General features: G+C 34.8%; 1 non-coding gene across 1 annotated transcript; it reads left to right on the forward strand.

Annotated features, from left to right (window-relative positions):
• Positions 1 to 10,444: 10,444 nt before the first annotated feature.
• Positions 10,445 to 10,517, forward strand: TRNAF-GAA (transfer RNA phenylalanine (anticodon GAA)). Its single transcript has one exon. It is a non-coding gene; the product is annotated as a tRNA-Phe (tRNA).
• The last annotated feature ends 1,080 nt before the right edge of the window (positions 10,518 to 11,597 follow it).

Consider the following 11,597-nt stretch of genomic DNA (forward strand, 5'->3'; position numbering starts at 1 on the left):
TATCCTTAAAGGGTCTCCAAGTGATTTTATCTATAACATAAATATGGCCTACTTTTGTGTCTCTGGCATGTCCAAATTATATTTCATATAACTACTTTGTTAATTTTCAAATTTTTTGTATACATAATATATTCATATGGTTCAAAATATTTTATGTATAAAGGCCCTCCCTATTCCTATCCCCAGCCAACCAGTTCCCCTCAGTACAGGCTACTCATTTATGTTATTAGTTTCTTGGAAAAATAGAATTATTCGCATTCTCTTTGCCAGATACCATTCTAGGTGAGGGTCTGGGGAGGAGCCCATCCCTTCCCATGTAGAGAAAAATTTGGCCACGCCCAAAGAGAGGTCTGGCCTTTGCCCTCAGCTTTTGGGAGGTAATCTATATCACATCTAATAGTAGTGTATTTGGGGGGCGGGGGGTGGTGGGGTTGGCCATTCTCTGTAGCCATGTCAGAAAAACCAACCATGTGATTTACAGGGAGGGCTTCGGTTCACTCAGTATCAGTCAGCCTAGCGAGTGAGTTCAAGCATGTGGGTAGTCAATCACTCATGCCTATGTAATGAAGCGCCAATAAAAATTCTGGACAAGGAAGGTTGGGTGATATTCCTGAGCTAGCAATAGTCTGTGTGTATTGTCACACATCGACATCAGGAGGGTAACTCATCCTGAGGACAAGGAAAGTCTTATATTTAGAACCCTGCCAGAATCTACACTATATGTCTCTCCTTTTGGCTGATTTTAACTTGTATCCTTTTTCTGTAATAAGTCATAGCCAGTGAGCATAATAGCTTTTGGTGAGTTCTGTGAATTCTTTTAGTGAATTATCAAACCCAAAGGTGTTTTTGGGAACCCTCCCCAAACTTGCAAATAGTGTCAGAAGTGAGGACAGTCAAGGGGACTTTGTTGTTTGACTAACTCCAAGTAGAGAGCTAAATACCTCTTCCAATTTGACAATGCTTCCCATGCAATATATATATAGTAATATATCAAATAAATTAAACTCTTTCTAGCACCTCTCTTTTTACCTCTTTTTCTAGGGCCTTCTGGGAAATCTCAAAGCCAGTTTTAGCTGCAAATGATGTACATTAGGACTTGATTTGAGGAAGAAAAATGTCAAAAGTTGTCAGATATTTTGAACACCTAATTAAACAGGATCACATATTACTGGAAAATGATACTTGGCTGCCTAGTTAATCAAAGTGACAATAAGATTTTAAAAGTAGACATAGAGGACTTCAAGTTTCTACCCCAATTGTAAAAAGTTTGTAAGCCATCACTCCCTACCTCACAACAACAGGAAAGCTAAGAAAAACTAAAAACTAACAACTCTTCTTAGATATATCAGAGAATTGAGTCACAGGGAAACATGCTGACAAAAAAAACAGGAGAGAGAGGCAGATCCCATGAATCACAGTTACCAGCCGGTAGAAGCCCAGGAGCAAAAGCTCACAGCTGGAGCCAGTACTAGTTGGAGTATCCAGTACATAAACTCTAATTGACATGCTAAGAGGAGAGAAAAAAGAATCTATAAAATGCTCAATTAAACCCAGAGAAGGCAGAAACAGAGTGGAAGACAAAGAATAAAACAAAGAATAGGAAAATGAATAGAAAGTAGTTACAAATATGGTAGATATTAATCCAACAATAGCAATAGTCACATTAAATATAAATGTTCTAAATACACTAATAAAGAACAAAGACTATCAGAGTGAATAAAAAGACAAGATACAACTACATTGTTATCAGTTGAATTGTGTTTCCTCTGCTCCAAATTCATATGTTGAAGCCCTAACCTCCAGTATTTCAGAATGTGGTCTTATTTGGAAATAAGATAATTGCAGATGTAGTGTGGATAAATGCAGATTAATTAAGTTAGGATGAACTTATACTGGAGAGGAGGGGAATCCTAATCCAGTAAAACCAATATGACATCTCCTTATAATAAGGGGAAATTTGGAAGCAGACATGAACACAGGGAGAATGCCTTGTGAAGAGGAAGGCAGAGATTGGAGTAGTGCATTTACAAGCCAAGGAACACCAAAGATCGCCAGCAAACCACCAGAAACTAGGGGAGCTCACAATTTATATTTATAACTAATCTAAATACTCTTTCAAATAACACTACACAACTTCATGGGTAGTACAAATACCTCATAACAGAATTTTCCCAATTCCTTCCTCCCATCAATTATAACATTGTTGTTATTCATTTCAATTATCTATAAGTTATAATCAGTGAATACATTGTTGCTATTATTTTTAGCAAACTGTTATCTGTTAGATTGATTTTAAAAATAAAAATAAAATATTTGATTTTACCTTTATATATTCCTTCTGTGTTTTGGGTTGAACTGAGTTTCTCCAAAATATTTTGAACTAATAAAAATTAAAATACAACTTATCAAAAGTTGTGGGATGTAGAGAAAGTAGTGTTTAAAGGGAAATAGACACTGAATGCATATATGAGAAAAAAAAAGAGAGAAATATCTAAAATCAATAAGCTTCCACCAGAGGAAGCAAGAAGAGCTAAATTAAATTCGAGGGAAGAAGAAGAAAAGAAATGACTGTAAAAATTGAACTTTAGAACTGAAATCGATCAAATTGAAAACAGGAAATTAATGAAAAAAATCAACAAAACCATAAGCTTGTTCTGTGAAAAGATCAATAAAATTGATAAACCTTTAGCCAGGTTAACAAAGAAAAAAAAGAACACAAAATTACTAATATTAGAAGTGAAAGAGGGGCCACGAGTACCAGATAATAAAGGAATATTACATATTATTATTTATGCCCACAAATTTGATTACTTAGATTGAATGAGCTAATTCTTCAAAAGATACAGTTAAAATCCCAGCAAGTTACTTTATGTGTATTGATAAACTGATTCTAAAGTATATATGGAAAGACAAAAGATCCAGAATAGCCAACAGGATGCTGAAGAACAAGGTTGGAGGTCTGACATTATCCAACTTCAAGATTAGTTATAAAACTACAGTGATCAAGACAGTATGGTACTGGTGAAAGAATAAACAAATAGATCAATGGAACAGAATAGAGAGTCCAGATATAGATCTAAACCAATATAGTCAACTGATCTTTGACAAAGGAGCAAAGACAACTTAATAGAGAAAAGACAGTGTTTTCAACAGATGATTCAGGAACAGCTAAACATCCATATGCCAAAACAAAACAAAACAAAACAAAAAACAGTCTAGGCACAGATCCTACGTCACAAAAATTAGTTCAAGTAGATGATAGACCAGACCTAAATGTAAAATATAAAACTTCTCTAGATAACATAGGAGAAAATCTAGCAGACCTAGGGTTTGGTGATGACTTTTTGCCATGCTGCATGGCTTACGGGATCTCAGTTCCCTAACCAGGGATTGAACCTGGGCCAGGGCAGTGAAAATGCTGAATCTTAACCACTAGACAACCAGGGAACTCCCATGACAATGACTTTTTTAGATGCTACACCAAGAGTATGATCGGTGAAAGAAAAAAAGTGATAAATTTGACTCCATTAAAATTAAAATCTGCTCTGTGAAAGCCCATGCAAAGAGAATGAAAAGATATACCACAGACTGGAGAAGATATTTGCAAAACACATGTCTGATAAAGGACCAATATCCACCATACGCAAAGAACTCTTAAAACTTAGCAATAGGTAAACAACCCAATTTTTAAATGGACAAAAGATCTGAATAGACATTTCATCAAAGAAGAACTACAGGTGGCAAGTAAATGTATGAAAAGATGTTGAACATATATATTTAAGGATTTGTAGATTAATACAACGAGATATCACTACATACCTTTTAGTAGGCTAAAACCCAAATGACTGACATCAAATGCTCTTGAGGCTGTGGAGACAGAGACTCACTCATTGTTAGTGGGGATGCAAAATGGCACAACCACTTTGGAAGACGTTTGACAGTTTCTTACAAAACTAAACATCGTCTTTCCAGATGATCCAACAATTGCACACATTTGTGTTTACCCAAATGCATTGAAAACCTATGTCCACACGAATATCTGCACACAGACATTTATAGCAGCTTTATTCGTAATTGTCAAAATGTGGAAGCAACCAAGATGTCCTTTGTTAAGTGAATGAATAAACGGTGGTACACCCATACAATGAAATATTATTCAGCACGATAAAGAAATGAGCTATCAAACCATGCAAAAGACATGGAGGAACATTACATGTGTATAGCTAAGTGAAAGAAGTCAGTCTGAAAAAGCTACATATTGTATGATTCCAACTATTGAACATTCTGGAAAAGGCTATAGAGACAGTGAAAAAGGTTGATGGTTGCCAGGGGTTGGTGGCTTGTGTGAGGGATGAATAAATGGAGCACAGGAGATTTTTAGGGCAGTGAAACTATTCTGCATGACATTATAATGATGGATACGTGACATTATGCATTAGTCAAAATCCATAGAACTGTACAACACAAAGAGCAAACCCTACTGTAAACTATAGACTTTAGCTAGTAATAATGTACCAGTATTGGTTCATCCATTGTAACAAATGTATCACACTAATGCAAGATGTTAAGAATCGGGGAAACTCCGAAGTGGGGAAAAGATGGTATATAGGAAGTCTCTGTATTTTCTGCTCAGTTTTTATGTAAACCTAAAAATTCTCTAAAGAATAGAGTCTAGTTAAAAAAGTAAACATAGGAGGTAATGTAATTATAAATAACCTTAACTGTTTCGAAAGTGGAAAGACTTTGTTTTCTTAAATAATCAAGACATAATAAAAAGAGTGTCCTAGTAGTTAAATTCTGCCATTTTAGGAGGTAATGAACTGAATTGTTATCATAATGCAAAAGCATGTAATGGTGAGGGTTGAGGGGTGGATTTTATATTTTAACCCCAAATGCCAAAGGTAAACAAAAACTGGCAACAAAACCAAACCAAAATAGTGCTCAAACAAGGAACCAAAATCAAATCCTTACCATGCTACAACTGACACATGTCTGGAGCACAGGGTCCAGGAGCTGGACTCACTGAGCGATCTCCAAATTGCCAGTCAGGAAAGGGCCACAGCAGGCGTGCGAAGACCTGGTGCCTGGATGGAAAAGATGGGTGTCTGAGGTGGGCTATGACTCATGGCAACAAACTCTCAAAGACGAAACCCAGATAAATGAGATTTATTTTATGCGGGCTATTGCATTCAGGAGAGAACTCCAGATTCAAAGATCAGTGTCTCTGCAAAGTGGTTTGCTTTAGATTTTTATAGGGAATAGTAGACGAGTTACAGGTGAAGTTATTTACATTGGGAATTGCTCGGAAATCTCAATCAGATGAATAGAAAATATTTATCTCTGGGTCTAGTTACTTTTAAGGGGATTGTACAGAAAAGGGTTAACATAGAAGCCTGAGATTGCTATTCTTAGAAAGATTAGCTTGCAAGATGGGCCCTTAGCTGGCATCTGGAAACTAAGATTTTGAAATAGTTCCCACCATTTCTTAAATGACACAAGTGGCTCACTCTGCCTAAACTGTGCAAACAATATGGTTTATCCTGAACACTTTCCTTCTGGGAGTTCTGGTGCATGCTAGGCAGCTACCAATAAATACCTGCACACTGAGTCTCTAATGAATGAATTTCCCTTGTGGACATTTCCCATGTGTTGTCTTTGCACTTATATACAATATATTATATATATATATATATATATATATATATATATATATATAAAACGACTCCTATTTATAGATTAGAATGTTATTGTTGTTAATGGTGCAGTAGGTACTGCCTTTGGGATTTCTCATTATTCATGGTGTTCAGTTAATTAGGCTTTAATTACAACAACTAAACATTTCTAAATATTGTATTTCCATTTTCAAATAGTTGTGATAGCACTTTTCTATGTAAAATAGTGTAAGAAATAATTTAATTAGGATCAGTGGGTTCTAATAATGTCCACATCAAGTATCCGAGCTCTTTCTTCTTGATAAAGACAAAGACTGTGTCTTTGCTGTGGCTAACGTGGGTAGTATGCTGGGTAATGCTTTAGTTCTTTTAAGATGAGGCCCTAAATTCAAGCCCCTTAATATGAAATTTGAGCTTAACTTCTGCCTCTGAGAAAAATTATGTAGGACACGAAATCCTAAAACTCCCACTACAACAAGAAAGAAGGTGAGATGAATCACAATTACAAACATCATATTTGTAAAACATGGGAGTGTTATGGAAGCAATGAAGACTGTATGAATTTGAGTTTCAGAGAATGGTAAACCCTTCTGTGGTGAGCTTATATTAACTGGATTTTTTTCTTTTGTTTTGTAACATACTGAGATTAGCTTGTAAAAGGACTGTTCTGGAGGAAAGAGAAACCCGAAAGGATTTCGTTGGTTAAGGGAGCTGACATGATAATTTAGAAACTACAGGAGCCCCAAATATGATTAGTTTCCCTAATGAGACACTTGATAGATTGGGGGACTATACAAGCATACTTGGGGAGTTTGGCCAAAGGCTTCTAAGGACAGAGTAAAATCTTCCATAATCATACTGTTTAAAACAGAAAGTCCAGCTAGAGACAGGCCTCTATCTTGTACACACAGCTGCTCTCCCTTTCAAGATGTTTGCTAGATTTGAAGCTGTAGGAGATAGGAGACTAAAAACTCAAAATATCTGAGGGCCAGCACGTCATCTCCTACAGTCTTCCACAGCTAAAGAGACAAACATCTGTCAGGGTAAAACAAACAAACAAACAAACAAAAAATGCTCAGGAAATTCAAGGAACAAGAACAAACTAGACCTAGTAAAGATGTGAAAATTTAAACTGCATGATTAGCCAACCTCACCAAATTGACATGTCTAAAACAATATATAGAACAGTGTTAGAATGCATATTACTTTCAAATGTACCTGGAACATATATCAAAATAGACCATATAATGAACCATGAACAAAATCTCCAAAGACTTAAGTTATGTAGTATATACTCTCACATCACAGTGGAATTAAATTATAAATCAATGAATGTATCTAGAAAATCTCCCACTGTTTGGAAATTAAGCAAAGAACACATTTCTAAATAACACTGGGAACAAATAAGAAATCAAATGGAAAATATAAAATAGGTAGAATTGAATGATAATGAAAATATGACATATTAAAAGTGCTGAGGTGTAATTAGAGCAGTGTTGAGAGGCAAATTCATGTCTTTAAACGTATATGTTAAAAAGAGAAGGTTGAAAATCAAATATTTAAGCTTTCATCAAAAGAAGCTAGATAAACAAGAGCAAATTAATTCTAAGAAAGTAAAATGAAGAAGATGCTAAAAATAAGAGGAGATATCCATTGAAATGAAAGCTAATACACAATAGAAAAAAATCAACAAAGCAAAAATATTAACATCTTTTTGCCAATGAAGTTAATGATTTAGATGAAACGATTTGTCACAGAGTGAAAAATGCAATTTGCCATAGCTGACATAAGAAGAAATAGAAAATCTGATCTGTCCTATATCAATCAGAGAAATAGAATCTCTAATATGAAATTTTCCTACAAATTAAACTTTAGGTCAATATAGCTCACTGGTGAATTCTTCCAAATATTTAAGAAAGAAATAATACAAATTGTACACAAATTCTTCCAGATAATATAAAAGGGAAGCTTCCCAGCTTACCTGATGAAGTTAGCATGATCCTGATATCAAAACTTGACTAGGACATTATAAAACTAGAAAATTTCAGGTCAATATATCTCAGGGAAATAGATGAAAAATTCTAAATATTGGTAAATTGAATCCAGCAACATATTAAAAGAATAATCTATTATGACCACATGGAACTCATTCTGTAAATTTAAGAATATTTGGTTTAGCCTGTAAAAAGCAATATACATTACCACACTGAATTTTAAAGGAAAAAAATTATATGTATATCTCAATAGATGCAGAAAAATTATTTAATAAGGTTCAATCCCCATTCATAATTACAATTTATACAAACTAGGAATAAAGGTATCTTCTTTAATCTAAAAGAGTATTCAGGGGAAAAAACCCTACAACTAACCTTATGCAATGGTGAAATATTGAAAGCTTTCTTTGAGATTAGGAAAAAGACAGGACTGTCCACCATAGTAACCTCTATTCAGTATTGTACTGGATGTTCTAAACAACAGGTAAGGGGAAAAAAAGTATAAAGCCTAGAAAGAAGTAAAACCAGCATTGATCACACTGACATGATAGCATACATACAAATCCAAATGATCTACTAACAATTATCATTAATAAGTAGATCTAGCAAATTTACTGTATATAAGGTGGATATACAAAAATAAATGGCATGTCTCTATACTAACGATAAGCAATCAGAAAATGAAATTTAAGAAGAAATGCCATGTAAAATAGCATTGTTAAACATCAAATGCAGAGCAGTTAATCTTTTAAAACAACACTTCAACACTGAAAACTTCCAAACATTGTTGAGAGAAATTAAAGACTTGAATGGAGGAATCTACCATGGTCCTGGCCAGAAAAATCCAATCTTGCTAAAATATTAATTCTCCCCAAACTTACTTATAGATTTTATGCATCGCCAAAAAAACAAAAAACAAAAACAAACAAAAAACTGCTAGCAGGATTTTGGGGGAGAGTGGGAGGTGGAAATTGACAGTTGATTCTAACATTTATATTGAAATAATAATTTTTTAAAAATCCAGAATAGCTATGGTAATCCAAAGTGAGAAAAACAAAACTGAGCCCCTATATTATCAGATATTATTACTTATTTTTAAGTTAAAAAAATTAAGACAGTGTAATATTGGTGTAAAGACAGACATATACCAATGGGACAGAATAGAGAGCCTAGGAAAGAAAAAACACGTATGCAGTTCCCTGTTTGATGACAAGGAGACATTGCAATTCAGTGGGGAAAAGATTGACTTTTCAATAAACAATGCTGGGTCAATTGAAATCATACAGTAAAGAAAATGATTTCAATCCTTATCTCACACCATATATAAATTGAAAATGGAATATAAACTTAAATGTTAAAAGTAAAATACTTAAACTTCTAGAAGAAAACATAGAATAGCTTCATGACTTTAGTGTAGGCAAATATTTCTGAACTAGGATGCAAAAAAGCACTAACTGTAAAGATTGGACTTCATTAAAAGTCCAATTGGACTTCATTAAAACTGAAAAGTTCAAAATACAAAATTAGGAGAACTAAAGGTGTGCCACAAATTAGAAGATATTTGCAACACGTATACCTGACAAAGGACTTGCATTCACAATACGTAATGAACTACAAATCAATTTTGTAAAAACTGGCAATCAACCCAAGTTTTTAAATGGGGAAAAGCATATAGGAAGATGCAAAATATCATAGTCATCAAAAATGCAAGTCAAGATCACAAAGACCTATCACTACATCCTGGCCTGAGTAGCTAAAATTAAAATAACAATACCCAGTAGTGGCTAGGCTGTGAAGCAACCAGAAGCCTCATACATTGTTTTCAGTAGTGAGAACTGGTACGTGCATTTTGGAAAACAGTTTAGCAGCACCTAATAAAGTTAAACATACATATATCCTATAGACCAGCAATTCCACCTATGTATCTATCTAATAAATCAGTGATTATGTTCACCTAAAACCATGCACAGGAAGGTTCAGTGCTTTTTATAATAACCCTAAATTGAAAACCAAATGTCCATCGACTTCAGAATGGGTAAGTAAATTGTAGTATATCCATAAAATGGAAGTCGATACATAGGAACAAACTGCTTTTAACTACTTTAGAAAACATAGGTGAATCTCAAAGACAATATTGAGTGAAAGAAGCCAGACATAAGAATGTGGAGTCTACCTGATTCATTGTAAAAGTTTAAAAACAAATGACAGTAGATATAGTGAAAGAGTTCAGAACAGTGGCTTACTTTGCGGGGGTATCAAATCAGAGGGAGCAGGAGGGAGCATGCATGGTGACAAAGGGGTGTAAACTTGTAAAAATCAACACGCTGTACACTTAAGATTTGGGTACTTTACTGTATATAACTTATACCTTAATAGAATAGAAAGGAATAAAAAACGACTGAAAGAGTAAAAGATATTTAAGCGTCAAGCTAGAAATGATCCCAAATGATGTTGTCTTATGTATCTAGGAAGCTTACCATTCCAACAGGAAGCTCTGAATCACCACACCCCTATAGCTATCCAATTCGTATCCTTAAGAACAATACATAAATTTTCTTTTATCACTGTTTTTTTGTTCTTCCTATCATACTCAGGAAACTTTGAGTATGTTTCCCCATTGCCTGAGTTTTTGTTGGTACAATTATTTTTGAAATGGGAAATACGTTACATTTTCAGAAAACAAGGCAAAAATTTTTCTTTTTTCTTTCTGAAATGGAAGAGGTTGTTAAGAAAAGACTATTTAAAGGGAGTAGCTGAGACAAAGTTAGCCAGGGGGTAGCCGAAATAGCTCAGTTGGGAGAGCGTTAGACTGAAGATCTAAAGGTCCCTGGTTCAATCCCGGGTTTCGGCACTTATTGGACACCGTTTTGTAATTGTGAACTAGGAGATACTGACCCAATACCAAGTGTCCGTCACCTTCAAATATATTGTCCCTAGTGCCATTTATACAGTGAGGAGTTACATACATTTACCCTTAATTTCCATGGCAAAAAGCAATTCTATGCCCATATGCATAAATTCTTCCACAGCTTCAAGTAATTCCTTGCGGTAAAGAAAACAAAAATACCCCCAAAATACCCCACAAAACTTAGTGCTTTATTTAGTTTGCACCTAGATGTTATTAAAGGCATCTGTAAGAAGCAGGGCATAAGCACTTTCAATTCTCCACTTATTTACAGTAATTCTTTTGGTGTTCAAATTACTAAAACAAGCTCATTCCTTCGCGAAGGCTTTCTATGTGAACATCAGGGATCTATACACAAACTGTGGGATGTACAAGGATCTTCAAAAGCCAGAATGTGGTTGATTTTGACAAGTACAGAGGACGTGTGACTGCAGAAGAGGTGTCAGATAGATGTCTTTTCTGTGATTTTTGAGCACCTTGAAGTCTTAGCTCTTGCAACCCAAGACAAGAGCTCTTGAAGACTAGAGGAATAAAACTTAGAAGACTCTGGTGGAACTTGAGCCAGTAACGGTTGAATATTTACCACTAGAAACCCACACTTCTCTCTTGCGCCAGTGTCGGCCTAAAAATCAACAAAATCATCACTTGCTGATTCATTTAGCTTTAAATTAATATATTCGTTGAAAATTTAACTAAGGGTCAGTCAGCATGAAAGTTCGAAAAGTAGAAAAGAAATGATACAACCTCATGAAATGTAAAGGGACGTTTCCCGAGGCTGCAGGAGATTCCTTCAACTTCACATGTTAAAAACTATAGCCTCACCAAGGACCAAAGAACACATCTCACTTTTTCTATCCTCTCCAACCTAGTGCTTGGATCCTCTGCTTCTCAAAATGGAAGTTGAGTGATACAGAGAATGAACAGTTGGGTGAAAATTTTAATACCGACTTGAAAAAATTAGGTCACTAAGTTGAAAGTCATTAAAGAGACGTTTGCTATTAGTGATCCAGTAGGGACATGCTTCTA

This window comes from Delphinapterus leucas, chromosome 10 (assembly GCF_059928025.1).
Source record: "Delphinapterus leucas isolate spDelLeu-1000000601 "Yukka" chromosome 10, BTC_Dleu_Yukka2, whole genome shotgun sequence".
NCBI lineage: Eukaryota > Metazoa > Chordata > Mammalia > Artiodactyla > Monodontidae > Delphinapterus > Delphinapterus leucas.